The sequence below is a fragment of the Canis lupus genome, chromosome 6 (genome assembly GCF_011100685.1).
Source record: "Canis lupus familiaris isolate Mischka breed German Shepherd chromosome 6, alternate assembly UU_Cfam_GSD_1.0, whole genome shotgun sequence".
Lineage (NCBI taxonomy): Eukaryota > Metazoa > Chordata > Mammalia > Carnivora > Canidae > Canis > Canis lupus.
In genome coordinates, this window is record NC_049227.1 from 47,390,802 (window position 1) to 47,413,235 (window position 22,434).

The window sequence follows — 22,434 nt, forward strand, 5'->3', positions numbered from 1 at the left end:
AATTATAATAAAACAACTGAAGATATCAATAAGAACTAGTATGAATTAACAGTAATAAAATAGAAAGTTACTTTGCCATCAGGGTTTTTTAAACTGGATAGTCGGAAGATTTCTCTGTGGAAATGATTTTCAGCTAGCATTTGAAGGAGTAGACGGAGCCAGTCCTTTGAAGATCAGAGAAAGAGCAATCTAGAGGAAAGTACAAGATAAAAAGCTCAAGGAAAGAAAAGACTCAAGTGATATGTTTAAAAAAAAAAAAAAAGTCAAGGTAGCTAAACAACGTGTATTACTGGGAAAGGTAAAATGATAAGATATCTATTAGGCCAGGTCATGAAGGACCTTGTAGAATTTAACGAGAGCACCTTTGAATCTGAAAAATGGAAGCTAGGAAACTTTGGTATACATTAAAAGAACATCACTCTTGCTGCTGTGAAGAAATTGGATTATGTGAAGATTAGAGTAGAGGTAAGGAGATCAGTCTGACTTTTTAGTGGTCTAGGAAAGAGGTCAGCAGATTGGACTAAGGGCACTGACAGGATATATTATATTTCAGAGGCAGAGAGGCTATAGGCTTATGGATAAATGAGAGCTAAAGAATGAGGGGAAGAGAAAACTTACAGAAAGATATTTGGTGATACCATTCATTAAGATGAGGAAAAACAAGGAAGTTTGGGGAAGGGTTATGTAGAGCACTATGGTCCATAATTATTCCTCTATCAACCCTAGTCATCTCTGTTGGTCCTTCCTCCAGCCAACCATGTAAACACTATGTGTCCTGCTTTCTTAGTCAGTTCAAGTTGTTATGCCAAAATTATCACAAGCTTCTCAGTTCACAGATAGTCATCTTCTCCTGTATCTTTATATGGTGGATAACAAGAGAGAGCTCTAGTCTCTTTCTCTTTTTATAAGGATACTAATCAATCATGGGGCTCCATTCTCATGGCTTTATCTCAACTGAATTACTTCTCACCTGCCCCACGGTCTCACATGCCCCACCATTTCACTGGGAGTTAGGGTTTCAACATGTAAATTTGGAGGAAAGGAGACCCAAATGTGCAGTCCCTAACACTCATCCGTTGCAAAATGAGAATTCCCTCACATTTCACAAGCAATTTCATTACACCATGATTTTCCAAGTATTTTCCTTCTTTCTAGGATCACCTTTTAACATCCTGGTGTACTTAGGAAACATTCCTCTTTCCAGATGCAGCTGAAGCAACATCTTTTGAAGCTTATCCTGAAATTCCCAGGCATAGTTAATAAATCCTCTGTATTATAGCTTTTTATCTTATATGACATTATTAAGATGTATTTGATTTACATGATAAATATATTGTAAATAACTAAGTATTCACAAGTCCATCATTCTGTACCAAACTTCTTAAAGGTAGACTTCCTAACTAATATTCTTAGAAACTAGCAAAACAAACTAATATTCTTAGAAACTAGCATAAGCCATTATGCTTATGAGACCAATGGCTTATGTGATCAGTAAATTGCTGTAACATAAGACTCTAAATTCCATGCACTGTACAAGACACTGGCATAACTTGGGTTATGTCTGCAATTATTTTTTAAAGTAAACAAACACCAGAGAAATTATGTCATACAATCTAATCTTTGTAAAACATTTGTATACTTGAAGGAACTAAAGTCAGACAAAGTGAATAAATTGTCCAGGCTCATAAGGTAAATAATGAAGCAAGAATTTGATAATAGGTCCTACCATAAATCAACATTCTCTGTCATACACCAATATTTATCATAGAATTCTAGAGGGGTAATGTCCAATATGGTAGCACAAGCAATATTTGGTTACTGAGAAATGGAAATATTGGTTTGAACAGAGATGTGCTATAAAGTATAAAATACACCCCAAATTTTGAAGAATTAGTATGAAAAATTAATATAAAAATAATTTTAAGTCATTTATGTTGAAATAATATTTTGAGGGGGCCTGAGTGGCTCAGTTGGTTGAGCATCTATTTTAGGCTCAGGTCATGATCCCAGAGTCCTGGGATCAAGCCCCATATCAGGTCGTTGTTCAGCAGGGAATCTGCTTTTTTCTCTGTCCCTCCCCCATAGCTCATTCTCTTTTGCTCTCTGTCACATAAATAAAATCTTAAAAAAAAAAAAACTGTGATACATTAGGCTAAATAAAATTTATTATTGACATTTAATTTCCCAAGTTTCTTTGGCCTCTTTTAATATTGCTCCTAAAAACTGTTAATTACATATGTGGTTTTCATTATATTTCTACTGGAGAGTATCATTCTAGAGATAATGTTAAGTCAAAGAAAGGGCATATCTGTATAAAAATACAAGCGACAATAATAAAATGAAGAATATGATTACCATTTTAAGAAAGGTAGGAGTAAAGTGCTTGAGGATTTCATTGATAGAAAAAGTAATTTGTGGGAAGCCCAAGTGGCTCAGAGGTTTAGCGCCGCCTTTGGCCCCAGGGCGTGATCCTGGGGTCCTGGGATCGAGTCCCGCGTCGGGCTCCCTGCCTGGAGCCTGCTTCTCCCTCTGCCTGTGTCTCTGCCTCTGTGTATGTGTGTGTCTCTCATGAATAAATAAATAAAATCTTAAAAAAAAAAAAAAAAGCAATTTGTGCTGAATGAGAACAGAAAAAGATATAGTCAATTCAAAGAATAGGTTTGACTTTATTTTTCTAAGATTTTATTTATTTATTCATGAGAGACACAGAGAGAGAGAGAGGCAGAGACACAGGCAGAGGGAGAAGCAGGCTCCACACAGGGAGCCCGATGTGGGACTCGATCCTGGATCTCCAAGATCACACCCTGGGCCGAAGGCAGGTGCTGAAGCACTGAGCCACCCAGGCATTCCGGTTTGACTTTAAAAGAGATAAGGTGGGGATCCCTGGGTGGCTCAGTGGTTTGGCACCTGCCTTCGGCCCAGGGCCTGATCCTGGAGACCCGGCATCGAGTCCCACGTCAGGTTCCCTGCGTGGAACCTGCTTCTCCTTCTGCCTGTGTCTCTGCCTCTCTCTCTCTCTCTCTGTCTGTCTCTCATGAATAAATAAAATCTTTTATAAATAAATAAAGTGAAGTAGCTTTTATGTAAAAAAAAAAAAAAAAAAAAAAATGGCAGCCATGGTGGCTCAGTAGTAAAGCATCTGCCTTCAGCTCAGGTCATGATCCTGGAGTCCTGGGATCCAGCAGCCGTGGGATCCAACCCTGATTCAGGCTCCCTAGTTAATAGGGAGCCTGCTTCTCCTTCTCCCTCTACCCCTTCCCCTGTTCATGCTGTCCCTCTCTCTCTCATAAATAAATAGAATCTTTAAAAAAAATGTAGGAAATGGGAAAGAAGAATGGGCAACTATAATATAGTTTTGTAGAACATTACGTTAGGTCTAAGGGAGCTACAGGAGTTAAAGTAAGAAAGTTACATGGGGTTTCTAAGTCAGGGAGAAGAAAGAATTTCTTCCTAGAGCTATAAGAAGCTACAGAAGAATGTTATTCCTCTGTTTGTTTGTTTGTTTGTTTTATTTTTTATGATAGTCACAGAGAGAGAGGCAGAGACACAGGCAGAGGGAGAAGCAGGCTCCATGCAGGGAGCCTGACATGGGACTCAATCCCAGGTTTCCAGGATCCCACCCCAGGCCAAAGGTAGTGCTAAACCGCTGCGCCACCCAGGGATCCCTGTTTTGTTTTTATAAAGGCAAGTAACATGATTAGAGCTTTTAGAGTATATCTCCCTACACATTCCAATCAGCTGAGCTGATCTACCAACTAACTGTTGAATGATTGAATGATTATTGTAGTTGAATGATTATTCTGGGGCTAAACCAGCAAAAGAACCGCCTAGCCAACCCATTAAATTGTGAGGCGGAATGTATATTATTGCTATTCAGCAATAATTAACTAATACAGAAAGGAGAGATGCAATAGATTTGGTGGAGGCCAATTCTACAGGAAATGGTAGCTAATGAGATGAAGGGGGAAAATGAAAAGAAAGAAACAAAGGGGACACAGAGGTTTAAAGTTTAGTGAAAGGGGGTGACTGGGTGGCACAGTTGGTTAAGTGTCTGACTCTTGGTTTCAGCTCAGGTCATAATCTCAGTGTTGTGAGATTGAGACCCATATGGGGCTCTGTGCTCAGCATAGAGTGTGATTAAAACTCTCTCCACCCCTATCCCTCTTACAATAACTAGATAAACCTTAAAGAAAAAAATAATAACAATATGAAAAGAAAAAGAGAAAGAAAGAAAAAGAAAGAAAGAAAGAAAGAAAGAAAGAAAGAAAGAAAGAAAGAAAGAAAGAAAGAAAGAAAGAAAGAAAGAAAGAAAAAGGAAGAAAGTTATTTAGTTTAGTGAATGGTAGAATGACAACACCATTATCATTCATAGTGCAATCCAAAGGCAGACTTGGTTTAGGGAAACTGAAGAACTAATATCAGAATATACTGCATTAACAGCAATAAAACTGTTACCCCAATGCATGATACATTAAAAACTCAATGTGTTTGGTTTCTGTAATGTTACTATTGCTGTTTTGTTATTTTTATCACTGATACTATTCCAACTACCCTAAACTCATGCTCTCTTTCCACTTCACTTACTGTCACTTGGACATTCTCTCTTTCCATTCCACTCTTTCCAAATTCTAATAATACTTTCTACCTTTTAGAAGTATTTACATACCCTTCCCCCAGGAATAGTGATAAGAAGGAACTGGCAATGTTTTCCACACTTTATTTTCTTTTTCTTTTTGTTTTAATCTCTTCTGAGTTTCTAGGAGATCACATGTTGATTTTGAAATAACTTCTCATCACTGCCTCAACAATTAACTCTAAACTGTTTTAAATACTTTCACATGTATTTTAGGATGTTATTAAAATAAGGGATAACTTGCAGACATAAATTGAGAAATTTTACTAGCTTAGGTGGATGTACACAAATATATGATAATCTTCTATCAAGGGTCACGCATTGTCATAGATTTTCTCATGTAATCTTAATTTTCACCTCAATCAATATAAAAAAATAATAACAAAAATAATAAACTCCCTAGGAAAGGCATTAAAATAATTAACACATTTATATCTTGTGAAGTAAATTCTGCAAACAAATCTCAGACATCTTTCTTTTTTTCTCAGACATCTTTGACATCAATAACAAAACAAAAGCGGGGCGCCGGGGTGGCTAAGCCAATTAAGCATCTTCCTTTGGCTCAGGTCATTGTCCTAGGGTCCTGGGACCAAGCCCCATGGTGGGCTCCCTGCTCAGTGGGGAGCCTGCTTCTCCCTCCCCCTCTGTCCCTCCTCCTGTCTCATGCCCTCTCTCTCTCAAATAAATAAAATCCTTAAAAAATATAATAAAACAAAAAAATAAGAACTTGAAACAGTTGAAATATCTACTTCCCTTTATTGGTTTCCTAAAATTGTTCGGCTCAGAGAAGATATTCACAGTCATTAATACTATTATCAATGCTCTGTTGCCCACATCTCATAATGCTTGGATTGCCTTATAAAGAGAAATTTCCTTCTATTTTAATGCATTAAGGACTACTATAATATGTCAAATGAGATGTATTGGGAGTTCTTTAAAAATATAAACTGCAACATTTGGTACTATCCTATCAACAAAGCAATACTCCTTAAGAAGTATTTATATTTGAAGTACCAATAAAACATATGCAATGTTAAGGAGAAAAAAATACTACTAATTCGGACTTCATAATTTGCTAGGTTCTGATGTTCTCAAGTTTTTTTTTTCTCAATCGGTATTGAGATATTTGTTATTTTATTTAATGTCCACAATATAAATGACAACAAAGGGGAAAGGCCCTAGAATAAATTCAGGATTTTTCTTAATGCATGAAATACCATTTAGTTATTTAGCTTAAAGTCTACTTAATTGTACCATGTCATAAATAAAATAAAGGAGCTCTATTAAAATGTTAGGTAAAAAGTAGTAGTCAAAAAACTAGTATCTATTTTTATAGCTTCCTTCCTACGTATGTAAATATCAGTTACTTACATAAGTATTAGCTATGACAATGTACTTTCCCCCCACCAAAGATTCGCATCTCAGGCAGACAGCAATATATTTTTTTAACATGTAAATAATTTAACATTAACCAAGAAGAGACTAGTTATCTACTCTTATCATTTGTAGTTATTAGCCTAGAACCCTCATAGTTAAATATCTTTATAGCAAGTTGTTTAAAGTATCATTAAACATTTAAATGTCACATCTATGCTTATTTTGTCACTTTATCTCCAAGTGTTTTATTTTCTATTTTCATAGTTTTCAATATTCTAGAGCACAGGGTAGTATTATTACTCCAGTATTTGGTCAAGTTAGCCATTTCTCATACTGAAAAAAGTCATAATTCCTCTATATTTTACACTGAATAATGTACAATTTTCCCGCAAAACTGTCTCCCTACAGCTGTCTATCCCCACCAAAAAATAGAAAAGAAAAACAGGAAAATGAACCTGAGCACCGGATAATAAGTCACATGTGAAGATTAGAGAAACAGAGGCAAATATAATCAAGTTTGTCTACGAGATCTCTTAAGTGAGACAAACATGTTAAGCCAAGGCTCAGACACAAATAGTACATTTTGTCCTGCTGGAAACTGAAACTTGAGTTGTCAACAAACCTAAAATAGATTGGGAAACTCTAAACAATATCAAACCATATTACAGAAACCAATTATTTCAAGACAAAACTAGAAGGCAGGTATAGGGACTACATGATAGTCATAAACATTAAAAAATAACTCACCACAGTAATTTCTTTAAATCAGCAAACTCTCAAATCCAAAGGTCAGCCTTTCCAATTATAAAATCAGAAAAACCACACAGCTCTTGTTTTGCTTTCTCTTCAATGGAGGAAAATGCTGAATTTAGAACTGCATAGATCTTCTATAATCCTTTTCAATAGGTGCTCTTAGAACCCTTTCCAATTCCCCAAATCTAATCTGCAAAAAAAAGTCTTATGTGAGCCATATAATGATTCCTGCATGAACCACTGTCTTCTCTTCTCTGCTTTCAACGTGCCGCGCTGCTGCCTTTTCTAATTACACTGTACATTTTCAGTTCACTTTCTCTTTGCTTGCTTTCTTCTTTAATTTCTCAGTATCTTCTCCCAATCTCAGTTAGTTTTTTGTTTTCCTGAACTATTTATATCAAGCTGTAAGAAATTTTTTGATAAAATAAGCTTAAAGACATAGATTAAAATGATTGTGTTAAATTAAGTAAGTGTGACTAGGATGTAAACAAAGTCTCTAAACCCTAAATATAATTTTGAATCTGAGCTTTGTCACCTACTATGTGAACCTTAGAGAAAACAAAAGCCTATAGATTGTATTTATTTATTTATTTATTTTTAAATATTTTATTTATTTATTCATGAGAGACACAGAGAGAGAGAGAGAGAGGCAGAGACAGGCAGAGGGAGGAGCAGGCTCCATGCAAGGAGCCTGATGTGGGACTCGATCCCAGGACTCCAGGATCACACCCTGGGCCAATGGCAGGTGCTAAACCAATGAGCCACCCAGAGTCCCCACCTACAGATTGTATGATTGTATTTAGGTCTCAGCTGGAAAATGGAGGTAATATTATTACTGATAAATATAACAAAAATGCAAAACTAACTGAAAATAAATAAAAACATTAAGAGTGTTACTATGAACCATGTCAGTGTATTATCACTTTGATTTCTCACACAAACATAAATGCAAGATAGAATTATGATGATACCCAGTTTCAAAAGAAGGAAACTGAAGCACATTAGGAAAGGTAATTTGTCCATAGTCAAATTACAGTAAATGCTGAGACCAAGATTCAAAACCAAGTAGTTTAACACTATAGTGAGTTCTTAGCCAGTACTCAAGCTTATCAGTCTCCAGCACTGAGTTGTAAAAAAAAAAAAAATTCTATTAAAATGTTTTATGTGAAGATATTTTTCTGTTTAGTTAATATTAATATGTTTAGAAAATAGCAAAAGTAGTAAGAGTTTGTCTTATACTTTCTGTTTTTCAAATTTTTTACACTAAACAGAATTAATAGTTCTCTGTTGTAGTGGTGCTTAATTGTTTTTGTTTGGTTTTGATTTTCTGGAAAGAGAGAGAGAGCATGAGCATGAGAGGGAGAAGAGAAGAGAGAATCTTAAGACTCTATACTTCGTGCAGCGCCTGACACAGGGCTTGATTTCACAACCCTGAGATCATGACCTAAGCCGAAATAGTCAGTTGCTTAAACAATTGAGCCACCCAGGCACCCGTCTCTGGTAAAGTTTTTATTCCTGATCTCACACCCTGAGAAATATTATGATTCATAAATATGCCATGCTCCTCTCTACAGGTAAAATACACACCTTATCCTGTTGAATTTGGGAATGTCCATGTCATTTGCTTTGGCAATGAAATAAAACAGAAGTAAGAAGTTTTACTCTGGTGTCTCTGTGATTGTTAAAGCATGTGTCAAAATGAAGTTTCAGTGGCAGGTTGTAAAGTGACCAAAATTAAGAGTCTCCTTGTTGATCCAAGATAAATGAGAAATAAACTTGGCTACTGTAAGCCACTGAGAATTCAGGTTTTTTTGTTATTGTGGCATATCCTATTCTATCATGATTGATATAACCATTAAGTTCCCTTAAGTTCTTTGATTCTTAGATATACTATATGACATTTCTCTTCTCTTGGAATGTAGGAATAGAGAATAAATCATAAGATCTGAGAACATTAATATGAAATAGAATAAGTCAGTCCAGTGGTCTCTAGATTTTGAACCCTAAGTAATCAGTAGAATTTTTTAATATATAAATACATATTTTTATATAAAAGTCATGAAATTCAGTTTCATAAAAGATCTACCATTAACATATACTTTTTATCTTTTAATTTGGAACTACTTATCTAAATCTAATTATTTTAGTGATAAAAAAATAAGACCTATAACTGAGGCAAGTAGTATTTATTTTGAACAAATGACAATTTTTAAAAAATTGACTATGATACCGGCATCATGGTGGTGTGGATTCCTTTTACCTCTCTTCTTTTATTATAATTAATTAGTCACCTATACCTAACGAAAGGTGCCTCCACATTACACCAGGATACCTGTGAAATCTTTTTCTACTTGTGCACCCAAAAGTAAGTAGATGGAATCTCAGAGGGGACTGTGAATTCAGGGATGTTAGTGAACCTGGTTCACCAGCATTTGCCCTGATTAGAGAAGAGGAACCTGGAGAGTACACAAGTAGACAGATACTCATGAGAGATAGAGAATCTGTGGAGATCCAGTTAGCCTGACAGGAGAACCTGGCACATCATCAGAGTGGAATAGAGGTGAATTTGGATGCAGAGGATTTCGGAGGCAGCCTCCCCATCTATGGCAAAAGTCCAACACTCTGGAGTTTGAGCAACAGAAAGAGTTATCTTTCTGGCAGAGGAAGTGATAAGTGAAAGAAGTGACACACTGCCCAGCTGCATGCAGGTTGCAGCTGGATGGGCTCATTTCTCTCCTGTAACACGACAGTTCAAAGAGAACCTCCATGACCTGGGGGACAGAGAAGGAAGGGAAGGAGGCAGACAAGGAATATCAAATGATGTTGATAGAAATTATTGCATCTTTATGCTTCAGAATTTCAGCTGTGGGTCTGATTGTGGATCTCTTGAAATTCCCTACACTAGGTTCCACCTAATAGGCTGTAAATAACCTCAAAGTCCCAGATGCTAAGTCCACATCTCCCTCAACTTTGCTGCTAGTTCTTTTTTTTTTTTAAAGATTTTATTTATTTATTCATGATAGCCACACAGAGAGAGACAGAGAGGCAGAGACACAGGCAGAGGGAGAAGCAGGCTCCATGCAGGGAGCCCGACGTGGGATTCGATCCCGGGTCTCCAGGATCGTGCCCCGGGCCAAAGGCAGGCGCCAAACCGCTGTGCCACCCAGGGATCCCTGCTGCTAGTTCTTTTGCACACTTTGTCCCGAGAGTCATCTCCCATAGGAAAAACCAAAAGCTGGAGCTACAGTGCACCTTCTGTATTACAAAAGAAAGTTTTCTTTTTTTTTTTTTATTTTATTTATGATAGGCACACAGTGAGAGAGAGAGAGGCAGAGACACAGGCAGAGGGAGAAGCAGGCTCCATGCACCGGGAGCCTGACGTGGGATTCGATCCCGGATCTCCAGGATCGCGCCCTGGGCCAAAGACAGGCGCCAAACCGCTGCGCCACCCAGGGATCCCACAAAAGAAAGTGTTCTAATTGCGGGTCTGTAGAGCTGTAATAGCCAAATCACACAAATTCTTAAGTAAGAAAATTGTTTGCTACTTCAAATGTAAAATCAGAGACATATATTGTCAGATACAATAAAAAATCAAGGTAATATGATACCATGAAAAGAAAATAATTCTTCATATACTGAACTCAAAGACAAAATATTGAGATGAAACTGAAAGAGAATTCAAAATAACTAGTATCAAGAAATTTAATGAGCTATAAAAAACTGAGAAAGTCAGTTAAATGAACTCAGGAACAAAATTAATGAAAAGAAGGAGTTCTCTACCAGAGGCTGAAATTCATAAAAGACAAACAAACAAATTCTGGAGCTGAAGAAGTCAGAGAATGAAATGAAGAATGCATTGAAGAGCATAGGTAATGGGGCACATAGGATGGAAGAAAGTATAAGTGACTTGGAAGACAGGAATTTAGAAATGATTCATTCCAAAGAGGAGAGAAAACTGAGATTTTTAAAAAGTGAAATCACCTTGTGAGTACTATCAGATTCTATCAGAAAAGCAAATGGAATTATTAGTGAATCAGAAAAGAGAGGGGGGGTAGATAGCTATTTAAAGATATAATAGCTGAGAACTTCCCAAATCTGCAGAAGAAACTGAACATACAAGTCCACAAAGCCAGAATAACCTATTATTTCAATACAAAAAGACCATTTCCAAGACACTTTAGAGCAAAACTGTCAAAAAAACCAGTTATAAAAAAATAAATTATGAAGAATCTTAAAGGCAGCTGGGGGTAAAAAGGAAAGTAATCTACCAAAAAAAAAAAAAAATCCCCATTAAACTATTAATGGAATTTTCAGCAGAATTTCCAGGTGAGACAGGTGAGAATGAAATATCCAAAGTATTAAAAGATAAAAATTAATAGCTAAGAATGTGCTATCTGGCAAAGATATCCTTCAGATATGAAGGAGAAAGACTTCTCAGACAAATAAAGGATGAGATGAAAGAGTTGACTACAACTAGAAGTGCCTTGTAAGACATGCTAAACCGAGTTTCTCAAACTAAAATGAAAAGATGCTAAACTTATGAGAGTACACAAAACATATGAAAGCACACAACAGTCTGGTAAAAGTGAATAACAGAATTAGAAGACTGTAACTCTATTAGAATCATGAGTAAATAACTATAGGATAAAAACTTAGAATATTAAAATAATTATAGCTATTATAGTTATATGTTAATGAATTCACAACATGAGGTAAACAGTGATATCAAAATGTAAAGGGAAAATAATTATAGCTATTATACTTATGTATTAATGAATTCATAACATAAAATGAAGCAAACTGTGACAGCAAAATGTAAAAGGGAAAAATAAATTAAAGCTGGAGGGTGACGAGAAAAAAAATGTAAAAGGGGAGGAGTAAAAGGGTGGAAATTTTAATGCTCCCCCCAAAAGATAAGTTATCGGTATAAAAAGAACTATTCTAACTATAAGATGTTTTATGTAAGCCTCTTGATAACCACAAAAAGAAATCTAGACTAGAGTCATAAACATTTAAAAAAGGAGAGCCTGAATCACTGGGGGGAAAAAAAAACACGAATTTACAAATGTAGGCAAAAACAGAGGATAAAAGAAACAATGGAGATTAAGACAACCAGGAAGCGAGGCTTGGAAAGCTGCTGGAGGAAAGGGGTGTAGCGCAGTCGAGAACTTTAGAAATCTGTGCCTGAAAGAGTCTTCCCTGACTGAAAAGTGCTCAGTGGAGAAAAAGGGCAGAATTGCAGGAGGGGCAGTTAAGTAAAAATATTCCCCAAGACATAGTAAGAACAGTGGTGCCTGGGAGAAAGCTCATGGCAAACAATGGTGGGATCATGGTAAAGGGCTGGAAAGCAGCAACCCTCCTGGGGCATCTTGGAAAGGAGGGCCTGGTGACAGGCCAGCACCTAAGTTCTCTTTACCCCAGAGCCTGGCAGTGGCAGAAGCAGGTTATTCATGGTTCCCTCCACGGGAGGCAACCCCCAAATGCAAGTCCAGCAGCTAGTGCTCTCTGTCCCAGGGCACCACAGTGCTATCCTCCGTTCCCTCCAGAACAGGTGGAACTGGGAAGGGCTCATGACCATATAAGCTCTCTTGCCCCTAGGTGCCCTTCAATTTGTACAAATCAGTGCCCTCACAGCTGCACCCAGGAGGATCTAAGCCACTGTGCACTGAGAGACAGCAGTTCAGTATACTTGGGAACTCTTGGCTCTTGGGCTAGAGATCAGGCCTTGACCTTTTTTTTTTTTTTTTTTTTCTTCTTTTTGCCTTTCATCTGGGAGAGGCACAGCCTCTAGGGAACAAACCTCGCAGGACAAACAGCTTCACATTGAGCTGGCCACCTGGTGAGGAGCTGGGCATCCCCACCCAGGCACAGAAACCTGAGAATCAGCTCAGCAGGCCCCTCCCACAGAAGAACAGCTGGAAGAACAGGGGAAGAGCAAGATTAATGACCAAGCAGCACTGAAAAGCTCCAGGACTGAAGGAAAATGGTATCTAGAACTTGAGGGTTTTTTTCCCTTATGATTGGTTTATCTGTCAAGTTACAAATTTCCAGTATTTTTCTATTTTCTTGCCTTCACTATAATATTTCATCAACTCTTTGTTTTTGACTTTTTTTTCTTTTTGACTTTCATATTTTTACAATTCTATGTCTTAGGTATATTCTTCATTTTTGGATTCCTTTCAATGTATTCAATTTAATTTTTGTAGATATATAAGTTATGTAGGTTTTTTTTGTCTTCCTTTTTTATAATTGTGGAAGTTAGTACCTTCTAATGCACTCAGAACCAAGTGGAGCACCATGTTGGTCCATTCTGTGAGATTATATTCTCTTTTCCTTCCCATTCTTCCCCCCTCCTTTATCTTGTTTTGGTTGCTGTTGTGTCTCTCTATAAGTTTTGCTTCTTTATGTAAATTTGGAATTTAGCATCTTCAAACATGAAGAACAAAATACATTCAGAACCAAGAGGTTCACCCCCTAGGTCCAATCTGTGGGACTATATTCTCTCTCCCCCACTACTTCTTCTCCACCTTTTTTTTTTTTTTTTTTTTTTTTTTACTTTACAATTTTTTAAAACTTGTTTTTCACATTCATGATCTTTCTGATTTTTGTTTTTGTTTTTCTTTTATTTTCTGGTCCCTGGACCTCTTTGGAATTGTCTAAGGTGTATTTTACTTAGGTTGTGGTTGATATTTTTGACACTGCTCGTTCATACAACCATCCTGCACTGGACAAAATGACTAGAAGGAAAAATTCACCACAAAAGAAAGAACCAGAAATAATACTGTCTGCCATAGTCCTAATGAATATGGATTTAAGTAGCATGTCAGAGATACAATTCAGAAGTTCAATTATAAAATTACTTGTAGCTCTTGAAAAAACCTGAAAAAACCACAAAGGACTCTAGACGTTGTCTTATTGTAGAATTGAGACCTAATCAGACCGAAATTAAAAAAAAAAAAAAAAGTTTTACCTGAGATGCAGTCTAAAGTGGATACTCTAACTTCTGGGGCTAATGAGGTAGAACAGAGAGTGACATAGAAGACAAGTTGATGGTAAGGAAGGAAGCTGAGGAAAGAAGAATAAAACAATTAAAAATCCTTAAGGACAGGCTTCGGGAAATAAATGATAGTTTGAGAAGGAATAATATTTGTCTTATTGGGATTCCAGAAGATGGAGAGAGATAGTGGACCACAAAGTATATTTGAACAAATCATAGCTGAGAACTTCCCTAATCTGGGGAAGGAAACCGACATTCAGATTCAAGAGATAGAGAGGACCTGCCCTCTCTGAAACAAATCAACAAAAACTGATCAACAACCTGACACAAAATAGTGAAGCTTGCAAATTTCAAAGATGAAGAGAAAATCCTAAAAGCAATCAAGACTAGAGATCCTTAACTTATATGGGGAGGAATACCAGATTAACAGCAGACCTATCAATGGAGACCTGGCAGGCCAGAAAGGGCTGGCATGATATATTCAGGGTACCAGAAAAAAAATTCAGCCAAGAATACTTTATCCAGCAAGGTTTGTCATTCAGAATAGAAGAAATAGAGTTTCCAGGAAAGACAGAAACTGAAAGAATATGTGACCACCAAACTGGCTCTGCAAGAAATATTAAGGGGGACTCTTTAAGCAAAGGAGGGAGCCCAAAGCAACAATCCACAGAAACAGGGACAGTATAGGTAATACTATGACACTAAATTCATATCTTTCAATAGTTACTCTGAACGTGAATGGGCTAAATGATCCAATCAAAAGACACAGGGTATCAGATTGGATAAAAAAGCAAGACCCATCTACATTCTGTCTATAAGAGCTCATTTTATACCTAAGGATACTTCAAGACTGAAAATGAGGAGGTGAAGAACCATTTACCATTCAAATGGTCCTCAAAAGAGAACTGGGGAGCAATCCTCATATCATATAAATTAGAATTTATCCCAAAGACTGTAGTAAGAGTTGATGAGGGACTCTATATCATACTAGAGCATCTGTCCAATAAGAAGACCTAAGAGTTATGAATATTTATGCCCCAAATGTCAGAGCAGTGAAGTGTATCAATCAATTAATAACCCAAGTAAAGAGATATATACATAATAATACATTAATAGTAGGAGGCTTCAACACAGCACCCTCAGCAAAGGACAGATATTCAAAGCAGAACATCACCAGAGAAACAAGGGCCTTCAATGACACACTGGACCAAATGGATTTCACAGATATATACAGAACATTCCATCCTAATGCAACTGAATGCACATTCTTCTCAAGTATACATGAAACTTTCTCCAGAATAGACCACATACTGGATCACAAATCAGGTCTCAGCTGACACTAAAAGATTGGGATAGTCTACTGCATATTTTTAGACCACAATATTTTGAAATTAGAATGCAATGACAAGAAGAAATTTGGAAGAAACTCAAAATTTGGAGGTTAAAGAGCATCCTACTAAAACATGAATGGGTCAACCAGGAAATTAGAGAATTAAAAAGATTCATAGAAACTACTGAAAGTGATTAGACAACTATTTGAAATCTTCGGGATACAGCAAAAGCAGTCCTAAGAGCCAAAAATACTTTGCAATATAAGCCTCCCTAAAAAAAATGGAAAAATCTCAAAGGCGCAATTTAACCTTGCACCTAAGGAACAGGAGAAAGAATAGCAAATAAAACCTGAATCAAGAAGAAGAAGAGAGATACTAAATATTAGTGTAGAACTCAATGAAGTAGAGCCAGAACTGTAAATAGATCAACAACTCCAGGAGCCAGTTCTTCAAAATAATTAATAAGATAAATAAACATCTAGCCAGATTTATTAAAAGGAAAAGAGGAAAGTCTCAAATTAATAAAATCAAGGATGGAGGAGGAGAAATCACATCCAATACCAAGGAAATACAAACAATTTTAAAATCATATTATGAATATATGCTATCAAATGAGCTAATCTGGAAAAACATATGCATTCATGGAAACCTAAAAATTACTAAAACTAGAACAGAGAAAAATAGAAAACCTGAACAGACCAATAACCAGTGAGGAAATTGAGGCAATCAACAAAAACCTTGCAAAACACAAAAGTCCAGGGCCAGATAGCTTCCCAGGGGAATTCTACCAAACATTTAAAGAATAAATAATACCTGCTACTAATGCTTTTTCAAAGGAGAGAAACAAAGGGAATACTTCCAAACTTGTTCTATGAGGCCAACATTACCTTGCTCCCAAAACCAAACAAAGCGCCCACTAAAAAGAAGAATTATAGACCAGTATCCCTGATGAACATGGATGCAAAGATTCTCACCAAGATAGTATCCAATAGAATTCAACAGAACATTAAGAGCAGTATTTACCATTACCAAGTGGGTTTTATCCCTGGGATGCAAAGGTTGTTCCACATTCCTAAAACAGTCAACATGGTAGATCACATCAATAAAACAAAAGACAAGAATCGTATGATACTCTCAATAGATGCAGTGACAACATTTGACAAAATGAATACAGCACCCATTCCTGATTAAAACTCTTCAAAGTGTAGGTATAGAGGGAACATTTCCCCATATCATAAAATCCACTTAGGAAAAGTCTACAGTGATTACTATTCTCAGTGGGGAAAAACGGAGAACCTTTCCCCTAAGGTAAGGAACAGGACAGGAATGAGTGAAACTAGACCATTCTCTTACACCATAGATAAATATAAACTCAGAATGGTTGAAAGATCCGAATGTGAAACAAGAATCCATCAAAATACTAGAGGACAACACAGGCAACAACCGTTTTGAATGTGGCCATAGCAACTTCTTGCAAGACACATCTATGAAGGCAAGGGAAACAAAAGCAAAAATTGGGACTTCGTCAAAGCTTCATCAAAGCTTTTGCACAGCAAAGGAAACTAGTTAGTCAACAAAACTAAAAGACAACCTACAGAATGGGAGAAGATATTTGCAAATGTCATATCAGATAAACAGTTAATATCCAAGATCTATAGGGAACTTATCAAACTCAACACCGAAAAAACAAACAATCCAGTCAGGAAATGGGCAGAAGACATGAACAGACATTTCTCTAAAGAACACCTACACATGGCCAACAAGCACATGAAAAAATACTTCACATCACTTGCCATCAAGGGAGTACAAATCAATGCCACAATGAGATATCACCTCACACCACTGAGAATGGTTAAAATTAACAAGACAGAAAACAAATGTTGGCGAGGATGTGGAGAAAGGGGACCTCTTGCATTGTTGGTGGGAATGCAAGGTGGTGCAGCCCCTCTGGAAACCAGTGTGGAGATTCCTCAAGAAGTTAAAAATAGAGCTACCTATAACCCAGCAATTGCACTACTGGGTATTTATCCCAAAGACACAGATGTAGTAAAATGATGGGACACTTGCACCCCAAACATTATAGCATCAATGTCCACAATAGCCAAACTGTGGAAGGAGCCATGATGTCCTCCGACAGATGAATGATAAAGAAGATATGGTAGATACACACACACACACACACACACACTGGAATATTATGCAACCATCAGCAAGGATGAATGACATCCTTGACATGGATAGAACTGGAGGGTATAATGCTGAGTGAAATAAGTCAATCAGAGAAAAAGTAATCATCATATGGTTCCACTCATATGTGGAATATGAGATAGTGAAAGGGATTATAAGGGAAAGGAGGGAAAATGAGTGGGGAAAAATTAGAGGAAGACAAACCATGAGAGACTCCTAACTCTGGGATACAAACAAAGGGTTGCAGAAAGGGATGTGGGTTGGAGGATAGGGTAACTGGGTGATGGGCATGAAGGAGGGCATGTGATGGGATAAACACTGGGTGTTATACTATATGTTGGCAAATTGAATTTAAATTAAATATATATATACAACAAGATGACAAGATGGCAGCAGTAAGTTCTTACATATCGATTATCATTCTAAAGAGTAATAAGTTGATTTCACCAATAGAAAGACAGAGAGTGACTGGATAGATTAAAAAAAAAAAAAACAAGTCCCAATTAAGTATATGCTATCTATCAGAGATTCATTGAAGTTCTAAAGACATACACAGGCTCAAAGTAAAGAGCTGGAAGAAGATATTCCATGCAAATGAAAACAAAAGAAAGTAGGGGTAGCCATACATGAATCAGACAAAATAGACTTCAAGCCAAAAACTGAAAAGAGACCAAAAAAGGCATTATATGATGAGAAAAGAGCCAACACACGAAGAGAATAAAAAAATTGTAAATACATATACACCCAACACTGGTACACTGAACTCTATTAAGCAAATATTAAGAGATCTAAAGGGGCAAATGGATAACAAGAATAGTAAGGGACTTTAATACACCATAATCAGCAATGGATAATTATTTGGACTGAAAATCAACAAGGAAACATTGGAATTGAATCATACATTAGAATATATGGACATAACATATATAGAATATTCCATCTAACAGCAGCAGAATACACATTTATCTCAAGTACATATGGACCATTCTCCAGGACAGATCGTATAATAGGTCACAAAACAAATCTTAGCAAACTTAAGATCGAGGGGATAGTTCAAGGTGGTGGAGGAGTAGAAGACCTTAGTTTTGTCTGGTGCAAGGAATTCAACTAGATAGATATTAAATCATTCTGACAACCTGAGAGCTCAACTGGAGATCTAAGAAAAGAATAGCTGCAACTCTACAAACAGAAAATGACCACTTTCTGCAATGTATAAGGTGTGGAGAAGTGAATCAAAGTGTTATGGGAATATAAAATGGGGGAGGGACCTCCATAAGCCAGCTACCAGAAGAGATCCTAGGCAGCTACCAGAAGAGATCCTAGATCTGAGCTGTAATCAGCAAGCTCAGGAGTGGGCTCTCAGCTCTGGCAACCACTGCACGTTTGGCACAACTGCTCTTGTAATAGGGGCCCAGCAAGTGGCAGAACTGGGAACACCCCCCTTCCTATACCAGGAGGAGCAGTGTGGAAGTATGCCACAGGAATCTGCTAAACTTGGGGACTCAAAACAAGGTCTTGTGCCTGAGACAGAAATGCTCAGTCACAGGCTGGATAAGCATGGAGTGCAGAGAGAGACCAAGGAGACAGAAGTGAATGACTGCTTTCCCTGAGGGTGTCCAGAGGAGTGGGGCCCTGAGCTTTCTGCTCCAGAGATGGAGTATGGGAGGTCACCATTTTCACTCTCATCTTCTAAAGCTGCCCTGAAGGCCTTTAGGAAACAAAACCACTTAGAACAATCAAGAGCATTTTACTTAGCCTGGCCACCTAGGCAAAGGCAGTATAATTTGGCTAGGGCAAAGACACTTGAGAATCCACACAACAGGCCCCTCCCCCAGGCCAGCGAGAACATCCAGCCAAGACCAAGTTTCCTGATCATTGAGAACTGCAAAAATCCAGCATTAGGGGAATATAGCATGTAGACTTCATGGGGGTTCCCTTCCACAATTCTTTAGTCTTTCAATTTTAACTTTTTTCTCTTTCATTTGTCAACCAACTTCTTATTTTATCAACCTTTTGAAAATCATTTTTAATTTTTACATTATAGTTTCATTGTATCCCTTCATTGCATTTACTTTTATGTTTATGTTTGTGTGTGTGTGTGTGTGTGTGTGTGTTTCTTTACAATTTTGGGGTGTAGTTTCTTTTACCAGACCAAAATACACCCAAAATCTAGTGTATGGTTCTGTTCTCTTCACCTGTCTGAGCATATTTGCTTTTCTCCCTGTTTTCTCCCTTTTACTTTTTTCCTCATTTTCTTAAACTCTTTTTGAAATGTTCATCTTTAAACTCATATTCTATCCTTTCGGTGTATTTTTTATTTTTGTATATATATTTTTTCTTTCTTTAAAATTTGAGATGTAGTTTCTTCTAACAAACCAACTAAAATACACTCAGGATGTGGTGTATTGCTCCTCTGTTCACCTCTCTGTTTATTTCTCTCTCTTTTTTTTTTTTTGTCTATTAATGTACATTTTTACAGTTACATTCTATCCTTTCATTGCATTGAAATTTTTTTATACGTATATAAGTTTTTCTTTTTTTAAAATATTGGGATCTAGTTTTCTAACAAGTGGGCCAAAATACATACAGGATCAAGTGTATTACTCTACTCTGTACACTTGTTTGACTATATTCTCTTTCTCTCATTTATTTTTATTTTTTTTTTTTAATTTCAGGTCTCTTCTAATTTTTTTATTATATTTCTCTAGGGTCATTGTCACTATTTTAGTATTTTCTTCTCTCATTCATCTATTCTTCTCTGGACAGAATGACAAGATGGAAAAATTCACCCAAAAAAAAAAAAAAAAACCCACAAGAGGCAGTACTGATTGCCAGGGACCTAATCAGTAAAGACATAAGTAAGATGTCAGACTGCATTTCAGAATAACAATTATAAAGATACTATCAGGGCTTGAAAAAAGCACTGAAGACACTAGAGAATCCCTTTCTGGAGAAATAAAAGAACTAAAATCTAATCTAATCAAGTCAAAATCGAAATGGCTATTAACAACATGCAATAAAACATGGAGGTTCTCACTGCTAAATAAATGAGGCAGAGAGAGAATTAGTAGTATAGAAGACAAAATGATGAAGAATAAATAAGCTGAGGAAAAGACAGATACACAACTACTGCCTCCTGAGGGAAGAATTCAAGAGATAAGTAATACCATAAAGTGAAAAAATATTGGAATAATTGAGATTCTTCTTCTAGAAGAAGAGGAAAAAGAGAGGGGCAGAAAGCACATTGGAGCATATTACAGTGAAGAACTTCCCTTATCTGGGGAAGGAAATAGGCATCTAAGTCCAGGAAGCACAGAGAATGCCCCACAAAATCAATAAAATTAGATGGTGGAACTTGCAAATCTCAGACACCAAGAGAAAATCCTGAAAGCAGCTCAGGACAAGAAGTCCATGCCCTATAAGGATAGAAACAGAAGACTGGCAGCAGACCTATCCACAGAGACTTGGAAGGCCAGAACAGATTGGCATGATATATTCAGGGTGCTAAAGCAGAAAAATACACAGCCCCAAATACTTTATCCAGAAAGAATGTCATTCAAAACAGAAGGAGATAAAAAGCTTCTAGGACAAACAGAAACAGAAAGACTTTGTGATCATCAAACCAGTCTTATAAGAAATGTTCGAAGGGATCCTTTAAGCAGAGAGAAAGCCCAAAAGTTAACATAGACCTGAAAGGAACAGAGACAATATAGAAACAGACAATTTTCAGGTAATACAATGATACTAAATTCATATCTGCGAATAGTTAGTCTGAATATAAATGGGCTAACGGCCCCAATCAAAAGACATGTAAAGACTCAATAAACAGCAAGACTCATCATATGCTATCTGCAAGAGACTCACTTGAGACCCAAAGATACATCTAGATTTAAGGTGAAGCAGTGGAAAACCATTTTTCATGCTAATGGACATCAAAAGAAAGCTGAGAGGGCAATGATTATATCAGACAAAATAGATTTTACACCAAGGCTGTAATAGAAGATGATGAAGGACACTATATCATAATTAAAGGGTCTATCCCAAAAGAAGATCTAACAATTGCAAATATTTATGCCCCTAACTTGGGAGTCAACAAATATATAGATAAATAATAACAAAATTAAAGAATCACTTGCTAATAATACCATAACCATAGAGGACTATAACACCTCACTCACTGAAATGGACAGATCATCTAAGTAGAAGATCAACAACAAGGAAACAAGGGCTTTGAATGACACACTGGACCAGAAGGACTTCACAGATATATTCAGAGTATTTCATCCTAAAGCAACAAAATATATATTTTTCTCCAGTGTACATGGAACATTATCCAGAATAGATCAAATAGTGGGTCACAAATCAGGTCTCCACCAGTACCAAAAGACTGGGATCATTCCCTGCATGTTTTCAGACAACAATTCCTTGAAACTTCAATCACAAGAAGAAATTTGGAAAACCAAAACAAAACCCCCTCAAATATAAGGCTGGCTAAAGAGCATCCTACTGAAGAATAAATGGGTCAACCAGGAAATTGAAGAATTTTAAAAATTCGTGGAAACAGGGGTGCCCAGGTGGCTCAGTCAGTGAAGTGTCTGCCTTTGGCTCAGGTCATAATCCTGGTGTTCTAGGATCAAGCCCCACATCAGGCTACCTATTCAGTGGGGCATCTGCTTCTCCCTCTCCCTCTGCCTCTGCCCTTCCCCCAACTTGCTCTCTCCAGCTCTATTGCTCTCCATGCACAGAAATCAGTTGCATTTCTATATACTAATGATGAGACAGATGAAAGAAAAGTTAAGGAGTCGATCCCATTTACAATTGCACCCAAAACCGTAAGATACCTAGGAATAAACCTAACCAAAGAGGTAAAGGATCTGTACTCTGAAAACTACAGAACACAGCAACTTCTTGCTAGACATGTCTTCAAAGGCAAGGGAAACAAAAGCAAAAATGGGACTTCATCAAGACAAAAAGCTTTTGCACAGCAAAGGAAATACAGTTGACTAAACTGAAACACAACTGACAGAATGAGAGAAGATATTTGCAAATGACATATCAGTTAAAGGGCTAGTATCCAAAATCTATAAAGAACTTATCAAACTCAATACCCAAAGAACAAATAATCCAAACAAGAAATGGGTTAAAGAGGGACACCT

At 36.9% G+C, this 22,434-nt stretch overlaps 1 protein-coding gene across 1 annotated transcript in view; it reads right to left on the reverse strand.

Annotated features, from left to right (window-relative positions):
* Positions 1-22,434, reverse strand: part of RNPC3 (RNA binding region (RNP1, RRM) containing 3) — a 94,432-nt gene that overhangs the window by 2,984 nt on the left and 69,014 nt on the right. Inside the window, exon 16 of the mRNA XM_038541174.1 lies at positions 6,758-6,953. The gene's annotated coding sequence lies outside the window, so the exon portion shown is untranslated. The remainder of the gene's footprint in view (positions 1-6,757; positions 6,954-22,434) is intronic.